Below are 15,143 nucleotides of genomic sequence, written 5' to 3'. Positions count from 1 at the left end.
TGTCTCACTCCATCCACCAACACCACGTTGCACCACAGACTGTCCAGGAGTTGGCGGATGCTTTAGTCCAGGTCTGGGAGGAGATCCCTCAGGAGACCATCCGCCACCTCATCAGGAGCATGCCCAGGCGTTGTAGGGAGGTCATACAGGCACGTGGAGGCCACACACACTACTGAGCCTCATTTTGACTTGTTTTAAGGACATTACATCAAAGTTGGATCAGCCTGTAGTGGGGTTTTCCACTTTAATTTTGAGTGGTGACTCCAAATCCAGACCTCCATGGGTTGATAAATTTGATTTCCATTGATAATTTTTGTGTGATTTTGTTGTCAGCACATTCAACTATGTAAAGAAAAAAGTATTTAATAAGAATATTTCATTCATTCAGATCTAGGATGTGTTCTTTTAGTGTTCCCTTTATTTTTTTGAGCAGTGTATATACTTTTTGCCTTTTTCCATTCCTCTTATCTTTCCTCCTTTCTCTATGCTCTTCACCAGTATAAATTGTTCCCTAGTCAGCAGCTAGCTCTGTATTTTCTTTTCCATCTTTCAATCTGTTCCACAATTCCATTGGTCTATTTGGGCTTGAACATCAGCATAAAATCTCAAAGGTGACTGACGCTCTTTCAATCGCTTTGGTGCAATTTTCACAAGTATGGTGGACCATTTTCCCAACGCTTAGTTCCAAACTCACAACGGATCATCAAAAGGGCTGTTGTTTCAAAACTCTACGCACATTTTCAGTTGACTAAGTACAACACACATAGTCACTTTTCATCTAGGAATCAGTGTTTCCATCTATAAAATGGATGGTTTCACATTGCGATACATGTTCATAGAAAGTAATTGCTTTTCACAATGTAATGCTCACATTACTTTTGAGATGATTGTTTTGAGTTAAAAATGGACCACGCGTTTGTCAAAATTACACCAAAGTGATTGCAAAAAGTATCATGGCTACGATTGGGTTTGTCTGTCTGTGGGTGTTTATTTGCGTGTGTCCATTAGTCCAAGTGCGGATTGGCAGATAAGATATTCCTGGCAGGTTGAGAGACCTGAGATTATGAGGGAGAGGGATCTGAGGTGAATCCTGTTCTCTGAGGCTCGTCACCATGGAAACAGATCGGCTGGGGTGGGTGACCTATATGACAGGTGGTGGTAGTGGCCAGTGGCGTAAAATACTTAAGTGAAAATACTTTCAAGTACTACTTAAATCGTTTTTTTGGGGGTATCTGTACTTTACTTTGCTATTTATATTTTTTGACAACATTTACTTTTACTTCACTACGTTCCTTTGGAAAATCATGTACTTGTTACTCTAAACATTTCCCCTGACACCCAGAAGTACTCGTTACATTTTGAATGCTTAGCAGGACAGGAAAATGGTCCAATTCACACAGATGAGACATCTTAGCTTTTTTTTACTCAAGTATGACAATTGGGTTTCCACAACTGGTGGTGTGGCAGATGATTTTAGGACAAGGCACTGGTAATCGGCTCGGGTGGTGGCAGGTCGCAGGTCCGGTGGTGGTGCTACGCCTTCAGGATGACACACAGTTGGAGGCCATGCTTCTATAGTTGTATAAGGTGATGGTTAGGCAGATATAATAGGAGATTAGGACCCCTTTTACATTGTTTCATAGGATATACATGTTGCAGAACATATCCTGCGAGACGAGCGTTTGTGCATTTCTGTTCACGGTTACAGCTCCAGCAACCTTGGGTTGGTGGTTTGCCGGTTGGGTTAGGTCAGGTCGGTGGATGGTTTAGGTGTTGGTTTTACTTCGACTGACCAAGCTTGCTGCGGTTGTATCCCATCGAGTAAAGCGCGAGTAAAGATACTGTGCTCCTCTCAAGTAGTGTGTGTTTTACTAACCTTGAGATTCAATTCCATTTCCATGTATTATTGTCCCCAAAGACCAATTCAAACATCAAAACGAGCACAGAGTCACATGTAAACAGCAAAACGTAGAGGTGATCATGTTCGTTGGTCAAATCTTCCCATGCTCTCAGTGATGCTGTGACGGCCCCCTCTTGTGGCCACGCTACCACTGAGCTCCCTGTGTACACCCCCCCCCCCCCCCCCCTGCCCGCCCGCCAATATCATTCGAGTTCAGCTGACATTGAAAACTGGACTAAGAGGAGAATTGTTTTCAAGTTACATCTATTGTGCTGTGTTCTACATGACTCCATCCTGTAGGAATGTGAACCAAATGGAGGAAAAATAACGTACAAAATAACAATAGTTTGAACACTATTATAGCTCTTAGAAGTTCAGTGTGTTTGAAAATCCCACATCTAATAGTCACAAATGTGGACCCATGGACATTGACACTGGGAGCTCTGTGAGATTGTACAATTTGAGGGAAACAATTAATTTCCCCACTAAATGACGGTACTGAAGATATATTGCGGCTACCTCCCAATTTCCCGTGACAACAGTAGAGGCCTGATAGGGGGGGGGGGGGGGGGGGGGATGCTTGAGACAATCAATCAAAACGCTTGCACAGTTTATGTGCGAATACTACATTTTACAAGAGGCTCCTGTCCAGACCAGTGTGTCAGAGCTCTTCTTGAGATATGAGTCAAGTGGATCGCGTCAGCCAGGCTCACTGTGAACGCCCTCCTGTGATCAATGTTTCGGGAGCAATGCCTACTTCACTGTTTTTCCCACAGATCAGTCCCACTGAGAGTGCTTGCTAGGTGCACATGCCCAGTGAGGCATAGAGAACTGTGGAGCCGGGGTATGTCAGCCAAGGTCGGGCTGCTTGGCCTGTGACCTGCTAGCCGGTGGTGGGGGCCTTCCGTGCTCTGGAGCTGATTGGAGTTGGCAGACCGGACAGCCCCTCAGAAGAACTGGGCTTTGGGCCACAGCTGCAGGCAGTCTCCCTGATGCCCAGAGACAGAACACCTCACACACCCTGCCCCCCACCCCCCACCCCTCCTGCCCAAAGCCCTTCCCCCACACAAAACTCCTCAAGTCTTTGAACTGGACCGCTAATCCTCAGCACTCTTCAGGTGGCTCATTCCCATGGAAGCAGGAGTGGGTGGAGTGGAGATTGGTGTAGGGAGGGGAGGAGGTTCACAGTCCAGAAGGAGGTGGGGGTGAAGAGGGGCACTGTCAGGGAGGTTGGGCCTGTTAGGGAACCAGAGGACAACGGGGGTGGTTGGACATGGCACGAAACTGGAAAAGGGTCCCACAAAGAGAGAGAGAGTGACACATGGACCGGGACAATGCTGCTCTGGATTGAGGGAGAGCAGGAAGAGGTGGGGAGGGGCGGGGACAAGCCAAGCCAGGTCAGTCTGCTTTGATCTCTGTCTTATTTCAAAAAGGATAAATGGAATTAGAGGAGCAGGACGGAGCTGAAGGAGAGGCGGGGGGAGGGAGAACCTGGATCCTCTGCTCTTGGGTGGAGGAGCAGGGGAGATAGAAGGAGTTGGGGTAAGGGGATGGTGTGTTTCTAAGTGCACCAGCCGTGTCAGAGCAAGGAAGGGTAGGGGGAAAGCGTGTCCCAGGAATTTACAAATGAAAAGACAAGGTTTATCTTTTAATGCGATTAAATTTTTCCATTTCACTGCTCTACTAGCAGACAGTTCAGCTCTTTAAGTGCAGCAAGCTGCGGAACGGTGTCTTAAAGGGGAGCTGGCGGGGGGCATAGAGACAGAGTGGAGGGAGGGAGGGAGGGAGGCAGGGAGGCAGGGAGGGAGGGAGGGAGGGCGGGCGGGCGGGAGGGCGGGCGGCCTACACATCTGAGAAAGAGAGCAGCAATGACAGGCATACAGTACAGCATATAGGCAGTGGGCACAGCGCTGTAGCTACTGTACACGGTGGATGATTCTAAGAATAGCATTCCACATCCTGTCTTATTCCAACAAGTAGCATCACCAAACTTTTAAAGATGGAGGGCAAAGTACAGCTCTGACATATCAGGCTGTTCAAATCTAGAGCAGGTCATAAAGCAGGGCATATGTGCTCGCCGTCTAAGGGATTTGACACCATTTTGACTGTTTGAAAGCTTTCAGAATATGACTTTTCTCATCACAAACAGGTGAACGTGATTGGTTCAAAACAAGATTGAACGTAGCCTCTTCAACCAGTGTGACAAAAACAATCTTGAGAGCCTCTCAGAAACAGCGTCCATGCCTAAAGTGGATAGCTGGCCTCTTTCCCTGGCCTCAGTTCCTGGACTGGGACTCCGAGTTCTGGCACGGACGTCTGTGTTACCAGGTCCTGTCTGACAGTGTGACTGCCAGCTTCTGAAGCTGACAGCGTTGTTGAAAGTGGGGCAGTCGGAGCTGAGATGTAGAGATGGTACATGGACATAGACAGATATCAATTATCACTGCCCTGCGAATGCAGTGGCTTTTGTTTCTCTCACTGGAAAATGTGTGAAAGTACCCACATGATGTCCGTGTACAAATGCTTTTCACCACCTGCGGACCACAACAAGCATTCAAAGCTTTACTGATACGTTCTGTATGGCTCCCATGATTGAAAGGGGACATTCGTAATTGAAAACTTGAAGGGGGACATTCATGGTAGGGATCATCTATAGGGAGTCCCAGCAGCAACCTTTGAACTGAACCATGTCAAAAGGTCAAAGGGAGGGTTTGAGGAGTCGTGTGGCAGTTGGGGTCAAGGTCAGGTGCAGTGGCTGTTCTATGGGCCAGGGTGGAGAGCTACAGCTCATTTAGGCTCAGTGGGTGGGTCAGAAGGCCTATAGGAGGTTCATAAGGCCATTGTAAGGGGGTCAGAGACGGGAACAGGGATACAAGGTCACTGGTTGTGTATACATGTTAGGACTAGAGGGTCTGTAGACATAGATTTGATGATCCATGACAAATGTGTGTTTGTGTTTGTGTGTGAGGGCGGGGGTATGTGTGTTTGTGTGTGAGGGCGGGTGTGTGTTTGTGTGTGAGGGCAGGGGTGTGTGTGTTTGTGTGTGAGGGTGGGCGGGGGGTGTGTGTTTCTGTGTAAGTTTAACCATCTGAATCATGCTTGACTCTGAATGTGATGGAAATGCAGTGGGGAAAGTGACTAAATGTTCTTGCTTGAACTTCACATTTTGTGCTTGAGTGAGCGTGTCTGTTCAGTGGCCTAAGGAAGCAGGAACGAGTCTGTGTGTGTGTGTGTGTGTGTGTGTGTGTGTGTGTGTGTGTGTGTGTGTGTGTGTCTGCATTTCTGGTGGGAGGGAAGATGAACTGTCAATGGGAGGTGATGCTGACATCCTGCTATTTGGAACAAGCATCAGGGGCACAGTAAGTGAACTGAACGGGGAGTACGCGCACACACACACACGCACGCACACACACACACACACAGGAATATCATTTTCAGGGCTCACCCTGTCAACCTGCTTCACCCTGCTTCACCCTGCTTCACCCTGCTCCCCCCCTCCCTTCAGTGTGGGATGGCACCAGCGGTGTGGCAGTTGTCACCCCCCCCCCCTCCCCCCCACAGAGGTGCAGACATTCACAACCCTCTCCAACTGTACCAGTGGGGTCCTCCTCTCATTATCCCCCTCTGTGTGCAAACACATTCCTGTAGCCGCTGACCCGCGCTCGCCGGGTTACCATAGCGACCATTGCCTCTCCATAGCGACCGTTACTTCCCTAAAGCACACACAGCTCGGGGCCTCGTCTCCAGGTGACCTGTTTAGCCTCTCCTTCTCCACTCCTCCACTAACTACCTCTGTCGTTCACACTCTCTTCTCTCCTTTTCTTTTCACACCCTCTCTGTCTATTATTTGCCCTGTTCATCTGTGGTTGGTGAGGTCCACAGATTTTTGAATTTCCTCAATCTGTGGTTTTACAACACCTTAAACAAAATAGCAATTGGAAATCAACTCTCTCCAATTGGTTGCCGTGAACTAATTCCATTCACAATCAAAACCATTTTCATTACACAACTAAGCATAATAATAACTTGACATGACTGGACACTACAGGTCATTGAATATGATCTAATGATGAGATCAGATGTTCATCCACACTCAGGCTCCAGCATTTCCCGGGAGCCTCTCGTCTCATAGCCGAGGCTATGAGGCTTCGGGTCTCTGGGTGGTCACAGGTAGAGAAAGGCCTTGTAATGTACACCTCATTAGGCACTCTCCCCTGTTCTTTCTCCCTATTCACCAACAAACTACAACGGTGCAAACACACCAAGACAGTCGTGAAGAGGGCACCACAAAGCCTATTCCCCCTCAGGAAACTAAAAAGATTTGGCATGGGTCCTCAGATCCTCAAAAGGTTCTACAGCTGCAACATCGAGAGCATCCTGACCGGTTGTGTCACTGCCTGGTATGGCAACTGCTCGGCCTCTGACTGCAAGGCGCTACAGAGGGAAGTGCGAACGGCCCAGTACATCACTGGGGCCAAGCTGCCTTCCATCCAGGACCTCTATACCAGGCGGTGTCAGAGGAAGGCCCTAAAAATTGTCAAAGACCCCAGCCACCCCAGTCATAGACTGTTCTCTCTACTACCGCATGGCAAGCGGTTCCTGATTGCCAAGTCCAGGACAAAAAGGCTTCTCAACAGTTTTTACCCCCAAGCCATAAGGCTCCTGAACAGGTAATAAAATGGCTACCCGGACTATTTGTAACGGTTTTCCTCCTCTTCTGAGGAGGAGTAGGAAGGATCGGACCAATATGCAGCATGGTAAGTGTTATTAAACTGAACTGAACACTACAATACAAAGTAAACCAAAAAGAACAACCGAAACCGTTCCGTTTGGTAACTAATACAATGACAGAAAACAACTACCCACAAATCATAGTGGGAAAACAGGCTGCCTAAGTATGGTTCTCAATCAGAGACAACGATAAACAGCTGCCTCTGATTGGGAACCATACCAGGCCAAACACAGAAATACAAAACCATAGAACAACACATAGAATGCCCACCCCAACTCACACCCTGACCAAACCAAAATAGAGACATAAAAAAGGAACTAAGGTCAGGACGTGACACTATTTGCATTGTGTGCCCCCCCTAACCCCTCTTTTACGCTATCATAAATGCACTATGCACTTTAACTATACTCACTTTAGTCACTTTAACTATACTATACTCAATTGGCCCGACCAACCAGTGCCCCCGCACATTGGCTAACTGGGCTATCTGCATTGTGTCCCACCCACCACCCGCCAACCCATGTTTTACGCTACTGCTACTCTCTGTTTATCATATATGCATAGTCATTTTAACTATACATTCATGTATATACTACGTCAATCAGCCCGACTAACCGATGCCTGTATATAGCCTTGCAACTGTTATAGCCTCACTACTGTATATAGCCTCACTACTGTATATAGCCTCACTACTGTATATAGCCTTGCAACTGTTATAGCCTCACTACTGTATATAGCCTCACTACTGTATATAGCCTCACTACTGTATATAGCCTCACTACAGTATATAGCCTTCGCTACTGTATATAGCCTCACTACTGTATATAGCCTCACTACTCTATATAGCCTTGCAACTGTTATAGCCTCACTACTGTATATAGCCTCACTACTCTATATAGCCTTGCAACTGTTATAGCCTCACTACTGTATATAGCCTCACTACTGTATATAGCCTCACTACTGTATATAGCCTTCGCTACTGTATATAGCCTCACTACTGTTATAGCCTCACTACTGTATATAGCCTTGCAACTGTTATAGCCTCACTACTGTATATAGCCTCACTACTGTATATAGCCTTCGCTACTGTATATAGCCTCACTACTGTATATAGCCTCACTACTGTATATAGCCTCACTACTGTATATAGCCTTCGCTACTGTATATAGCCTCACTACTCTATATAGCCTCACTACTGTATATAGCCTCACTACTGTATATAGCCTCACTACTGTATATAGCCTCACTACTGTATATATCCTTCACTACTGAATATAGCCTCACTACTGTATATAGCCTCACTACTGTATATAGCCTTCACTACTGTATATAGCCTCACTACTGTATATAGCCTCACTACTGTATATAGCCTCGCTACTGTATATAGCCTCGCTACTGTATATAGCCTCACTACTGTATATAGCCTCGCTACTGTATATAGCCTCACTACTGTTATTTTTCACTGTCTTTTTACTGTTGTTTTTATTTCTTTACTTACCTATTGTTCACCTAATAACTTTTTTGCACTCTTGGTTAGAACCCGTAATTACACATTTCACTGTAAGTTCTACACCTGTTGTATTCGGCGCATGTGACAAATAAACTTGGATTTGATTTATTCATCACCATTGAAAGGATCCCTGTCGTTCATTCTACCCCATAGCTGCCTGCCCATTCTCATTCCATTGCTGATAGGCCCTTGGAATTGAGAGATCTGCAGTCACATTCATATTCTTTCCTTTCAAGCCTTTTTGTTGAGGTCACCGCTCGCTGTTGTTGCTGTGAGAGACTGATTGTAGCCTTTACAAAAATAAAATGCACCCCACCCTTCCTCCCCCCTCTGACAGGACTGTCGGTCTCCTGGTGTGGTCTGACCTTTTTCCTGAAAGACTAACTGAGGAGAACAGAGAGGGAGAGAGAATGTGTATGTAAATGAATGAATTATAACGTGCTGCGATGGAAGGCATTCGACGTGTGTGGGTGTGTGCATGCGCGCCCGTGTGTATGTCAGAAAATGAATGTGGATTGTTTATGGTGACTGGGGACGGGGGTGATGGTAAATAAAGATATAAACTGCGTTCCATCTCCCTGCTGTAGCCATGACAACCTCACAGCAGGAATAGCTGTCTGTCTTACTGTGCTGACATGACTTTAGAGGGGAGCACTGTTCAACCCCCCCCCCTTACACACACACACACAAAGTTACGCATGTACACATGCACACACACAATCCTACACCCCTGAGAGCACAGCTTTTTCCGGTCTTAAGACTGGCCATAAGACTGATCAAACTAGAGTGGGCTGGGGAGGTGGGGGAGCGGAGTAGGGACTTGCCTTCGCCTCAGAGGGACCCTGGTCTTTTAAAATAAACTCTAACCTGGATATAAATACATATCTCCTCAGTCTTCACTGTCAGCAGCCCAAAGCAGAGGCAGATTGTGACCAAGCACAGACTCTCTCTCTTAGGCCCTGTATCCCTTCTCTTCCACAGGAAACAGGAAGTCCCAGGGTGCGTCCCAAATGGCCCCCTGTTCCCTAAATAGTGCAAGTAGTGTACTGTAAAGGGAATAGGGTGGCATTTGGGATCACACCCATTCATGCCAGAAAAAAACTGTGCTTGGAATTGATTTTTGTCTGGATACGGTGGATCAAACACAACTTTCAAAATGATTAGCATTTCATTCAGCTCCCAAACACCCTGAGGAGAACCGACGTCAATAAAACACCTTGAGAAATGATATGAACGGAGAAAATAGATTGTGGAATTAGAGTTGTAGGCTAGTGTGTGTGTGTGTGTGTGTGTGTGTGTTCGCGCGTGTGTGTGTGTGCAATAGTGTGCGAGAGGGGGGTTCTCTGTCAGAAGTCTTCTGTCACACTTGGTAATGATCAAAGTGCTCTTCTGGACCCCTACTGAGCATACTCTCACTCAGTCATCTGGAGTAGAACTGCTCATCCATGGAGCTCAACACATTTATACCACAACACACACCTCCTTCTCTACTACTCTACACAGGTAGGGTTGTCCTACAGTTGCTGGTACTTCTGCTAAAGACAAACTGTGATCTTTAACTTTACAAGATCCGATGTTCCAAGTGTGGGTTGATCGTGAGCGTTCGATGTGGTGCCAGTACCTGTGTATAGGACTGTTTGTGAGAGGCCAGCCACCGCGTTTAGGAGACTGTGTGGGTATGACAATGTGTTGTGTAGGCTGTGTGTGTGTGTATGTGTGTGTGTGTGTGTGTGTGTGTGTGTGTGTGTGTGTGTGTGTGTGTGTGTGTGTGTGTGTGTGTGTGTGTGTGTGTGTGTGTGTGTGTGTGTGTGTGTGTGTGCGTGCGTGCGTGCGTGTGCATGCTGCCAGTGCCCGTGTATTATATGTGTGTGTGGATACGTGTGTGTATCTGTGTGCTATTCAGTCAGTCCTCTGCTGCTGATTCGGGAGTTCCAGAAGCTCCCGTTGGGTTGGAGGCACAGAGCCGGGCAGGAGGGAGCCACGGATGGGTAATGGCCCGCCTTTGTGTTACAAATCCCGGGGGAATCCGGCGCCCATTGTGGTTCCCCGCTCATGTGCCAAGCAGAGAGCTGAGAGGGGATTTGTAATAGAAGCTCTGCACAGTAGACGAGATGACTCGCATGTTTAAAAAAAACTCTGTTTCTGTTATTGTTTCCCTAGTTCAGCATTTCCCGAACTCGGTCCTTGCCCCGGTCATCTAAATTGTTAAAAGGTTTTAAAAACAATTCTAGTAAATGCAACAGTTGGACAATGGATGAAGCTACTCCAAGCTTATTACATTTTTTATAATCCATCAGATATGGACGAAATTATAGAACAGAAAACATTTTAATGGCAAGGACAAACAATGAATGGAGTTCAGGGATTTAGGTGGGAATTCAGGTATTAAATGAATTTTAAAATGTCCCTTTTTTTCTTAGAATCTTATTGTATCAGGTTATTATTGATGTATTTTTTATTAAAGAAAATGATACGTTCCTCTTTGCATAAATACACCAGTTGTATTTGCATATATGACTAACTTAACATAAAGGGGTGGAACAAGGCTGGAACCCCCAAACACCTGTTCTGTTTATCCTACCTGTACTCACCTGCTCTGTCTACCCTACCTGTACTCACCTGCTCTGTCTACCCTACCTGTACTCAGCTGCTCTGTCTACCCTACCTGTACTCACCTGCCCTGTCTACCCTACCTGTACTCACCTGCTCTGTCTACCCTACCTGCACTCATCTGCTCTGTCTACCCTACCTGTACTCACCTGCTCTGTCTACCCTACCTGCACTCACCTGCTCTGTCTAGACTGCCTCATTAATTACTGTTGTTCTCACAATCTCTTGCATAATTCAGCAAGTGTGACAATAGCACGATACCCTCGGATTAGAAAGCAACACGCTTGGCTCTAGATTATGCCTATCTAACCATACTGTACATTGTTTGCTAGATTCAACACAATACCATGATAATCACCGTGTTCATTTTCGGAAGTTGCTTGCATTTCTGCGCATCTCATTTGTAAACATTTCAACTGTATTCAATTGTTACTCTTTTAAATTCCACAAAAAAACACGCATCAAAATAAAGTGATTTCTTCTCTTTCGTTGTGACGTAAGTGTCGATGGAGTGGTAAGGCAAAAGTACCCGACTGTAGATTGAAGTCGACGAGTAAAGTCAGGGGAGGTGCATGTGCACTGACAGCAAATTGGACATATTCTGCTCTTTCTCGGAAACGCAACAATGGCAGACATGGAAGGAAGTGTACGCTATCGAAATTCCACTTCTCCCACGCGAAGCTGAACATGTCCAAAGAATGAATATCCTGACGATAATGAAATTAGATACCTGCCCAAGCTCTTTGTAACATTTAGACTACCTTCAGACAGTATTCATACCCCTTGACTTACTCCACATTTTGTTGTGTTGCAGCCTGAATTCAACATAGATTAAATATACTGTATGCTTTGTCTCACCCATCTACACACAACACCCCATAATGACAAAGTGAAGACATTGTTTCTAGACATGTTTGCAAATTTCTTGAAAATGAAATACAGAAATATCTCATTTCCATAAGTGTTCACACCCCCTGAGTCACTGCTCTGGAGAAGCAGCTTTGGCAGAGAGTACAGCTGTGAGTCTTTCTGTGTAAATCTCTAAGAGCTTTCCACACCTGGATTGTGCAACATTTGCCCATTATTCTTTTACAAAAAATTTCTAGCTCTGTCAAATTGGTTGTTGATCATTGCTAGACAACCATTTTCAGGTCATTCCAAAGATTTTCAAGTAAATGTAGGTCAAAACTGTAACTAGGCCACTCAGGAACATTCACTGTCTTCTTGGTAAGCAACTCCAGTGTAGATTTGGCCTTGTGGTATAGGTTATTTTCCTGTGGAATTCATCTCCCAGTTTCTGGTGGAAAGCAAACTGAACCAGGTTTGCCACTAGGATTTTGCCTGTGCTTAGCTCCATTCCGTTTCTTTTTTATCCTGAATATCTCCTCAGTCCTTAACGATTACAAGCATACCCATAACATGATGCAACCACCACTATGCTTGAAAATATGGAGAGTGATACTCAGTGATGTGTTGTATTGGATTTGCACCAAACATAACATACCATAACACTTTTGTATTCAGGACAAAAACAGTGAATTGCTTTGCCACATTTTTTGCAGTATTACTTCATGAATTAAATTTTAAAAAATTAAAAATAATTCTTCCACTTTGACATTACAGGGTAGTGTGTGTGGATCGTTGACAAAGAAGGACAATTAAATCAATTTTAATCGCACAGCAAAAAGTCAAGGGGTGTGAATACCTTCTGAAGGCACTGTAATTGTATGTCTGGGGTTCCGAGATTCAAAAATCTGGTTAAACACTATTATTGCACACAGAGTGAATCCATGCAACTTATCATGTGACTTGTTAAGCACATTTTTACTCCTGAACTCATTTAGGCCAAAACAAAAGGGTTGAATACTTTTAATTCTTTAATGAATTCATAAATAAAAAATTTAAAAATACATAATTCCACTTTGACATTATGGAAAATTGTGTGTAGGCCAGTGACAAACAAATCTAAATTGTATCCATTATAAATTCAGGCTGTGACTTACAAAGAGGTGGGAAAAGTCAAGGGCTGTGAACACTTTCTGAAGGCTCTGTACACAACTAGGATTTCTACATTTTCTTGATGGTTTTCTCAAAATATAACCAGGTAGTGAGTGCATAGGCTACTGGAATGAGAACATATAGGTGTTTTTGCAGCATATTGGATATGCTCTGCTGTTTGCCATTACTTCATGACCTTGTACCTTCCTCGTTATCATTTGTGATCGTGCAACATGGAATTGTAACAGATGTGAATAAATGGAGTCCACAAAGATTATTACTGTACGGTCATTAATTGCATGTAAGTATCACTGCAGCCTGCATTGTATTTCTTTCCTTCTTAACCTTCATGTTGCTTTTGTCAGTAAACATGTAAAGAACAGAATTGGATTCAATCACATGAAGGACAAACACTAACTGAACATAAAAGTATTAGACTATATATGTACAGTACCAGTCAAAAGTTTGGACACACCTACTCATTCAAGGATTTGTCCTTATTTGTACTATTTTCTACATTGTAGAATAATAGTGAAGACATCAAAACTATGAACTAACACATATGGAATCACGTGGTAACCAAAAAAGTGTTAAACAAATCAAAATATATTCTATATTTTAGATTCTTCAAAGTAGCCACCCTTTGCCTTGATGACAGCTTTGCACACTCTTGGCATTCTCTCAACCAACTTCACCTGGAATGCTTTTCCAAAAGTCTTGAAGGAGTTCCCACATATGCTGAGCACTTGTTGGCTGCTTTTCCTTCACTCTACTGTCCAACTCATCCCAAACCATCTCAATTGGGTTGAGGTCGGGTGATTGTGGAGGCCAGGTCATCTGATGCAGCACTCCATCACTCTCCTTCTTGGTCAAATAGCCCTTACACAGCCTGGAGGTGTTTTGGGTCATTGTCCTGTTGAAAAACAAATGATAGTCCCACAAAGTGCAAACCAGATGGGATGGCGTATCGCTGCAGAATGCTGTGGTAGCCATGCTGGTTAAGTGTGCCTTGAAGCAAGAGTATGACAGAGTTGTCGCAGGAGTAAAATGAAAGCATCAATCCAGCGAGATTTAAGTGGCAAGTGGATTTTGCAAACCTCAAAGGAAATATTTGGCTGAAAACGACAGATCCTCAGGTGGGCAGGGCATGGCGTTGCTACGTAGAGAGCCAGGAGTTCAGGTGTGAGACTGGGGGAGCAGGTGGCAACTTCCTGTGCAGGATGAATGGGCTATTGCCCTCTTCAGGAAAGAACATCACATTCCTTCTCTCGCTGACTCAGGCAAGCAATTCTGCAAACTGCTATAGATGGGCACGCCACCAATGCTTTACAGAGCCTTTGATTCCCATGCCATGTCTATGAGGGCAGAATTATAATACAGCCTTTTGATGGAGACTGATCAGCTCCCATGAATATCAATTACTGGCAGACTGTTTGGAATACCCACGTTGGTCTTGTTTTATCACAACCACTTCAGACGAAATGCTCGTGTCTCTTCCTAGAGTCATGTATCGATTTAGGAGTATCAATGTATTTTTTTGTTGTTACATTATCGCAGGATGTCTATACTGTGTCTCAGACCTCAACGTGTGCAGAGGCACAACACGAAGCCTCGGCAGTAAGGTGACATCATTTGACATTTGCCCAAAATGGCCACGGTGAGCCAATGCACGAAGAAGAAGCCTGTGGCTGCATGGCTGCTGTGTTTCGGGCTTGCTTCCTGAGAGTGTCCCCCCCCTTCCTCTGCCCTGCGTGATGTGGGCACAGATGAAGGAGCAGTGTTGCTCCGAGAAACAGGGGAGCAGGGAGACACACAGGAATGCAGCTCCAGTGGAGCCTCAAGGAGAGGAGGAGGAGGGGGCAATTAATTTTGGGCTTCTTTTTTCCCCCACTTTCTCCTTCAGTCTCAGGCTACAGTTCTGTTGTTAAGACAACCAGAAGGAATGGCTGGCAACTGGTTGGTTTGTAACGTCTGTCTGTCCTCAAAAAGGGCTAGAGTAACAGGACACCACCACACATTCAAACACACAAACAAACAGCGGTACATTACACACACACACACCTCATCATGGACACGCCAGTGCTCTGCCGCCTCTGACATTCAAAAGCTAACTGTTTCTGTCAATCTCACTACTTTATCATACCTAGAATGAAAGTGCTTTTGGGGGGTATTTGAATGAGTGAAAATAGCTATTCAGCTGCTACGACCCTTTATTAACACGCGTAGGGCTTCACAAAGCCTCTCGAATGGAGGCGGTCTTGTGCTCAGGTATGATGTTCCCTTTCATTCCCCGTGCTCGCCACCCATTGGCTCCCCGGCGCTGGTGGGCTTTTGTTCTCCCCCTCCCAACTCTCCCTCTCTCTGTCTGAGCGAGTGAATGGAAATACGCACAG

This window comes from Oncorhynchus kisutch, linkage group LG17 (genome assembly GCF_002021735.2).
Source record: "Oncorhynchus kisutch isolate 150728-3 linkage group LG17, Okis_V2, whole genome shotgun sequence".
Lineage (NCBI taxonomy): Eukaryota > Metazoa > Chordata > Actinopteri > Salmoniformes > Salmonidae > Oncorhynchus > Oncorhynchus kisutch.
The sequence above is the reverse complement of the archived record's forward strand: the minus strand, read 5'-3'. Positions refer to the sequence as shown.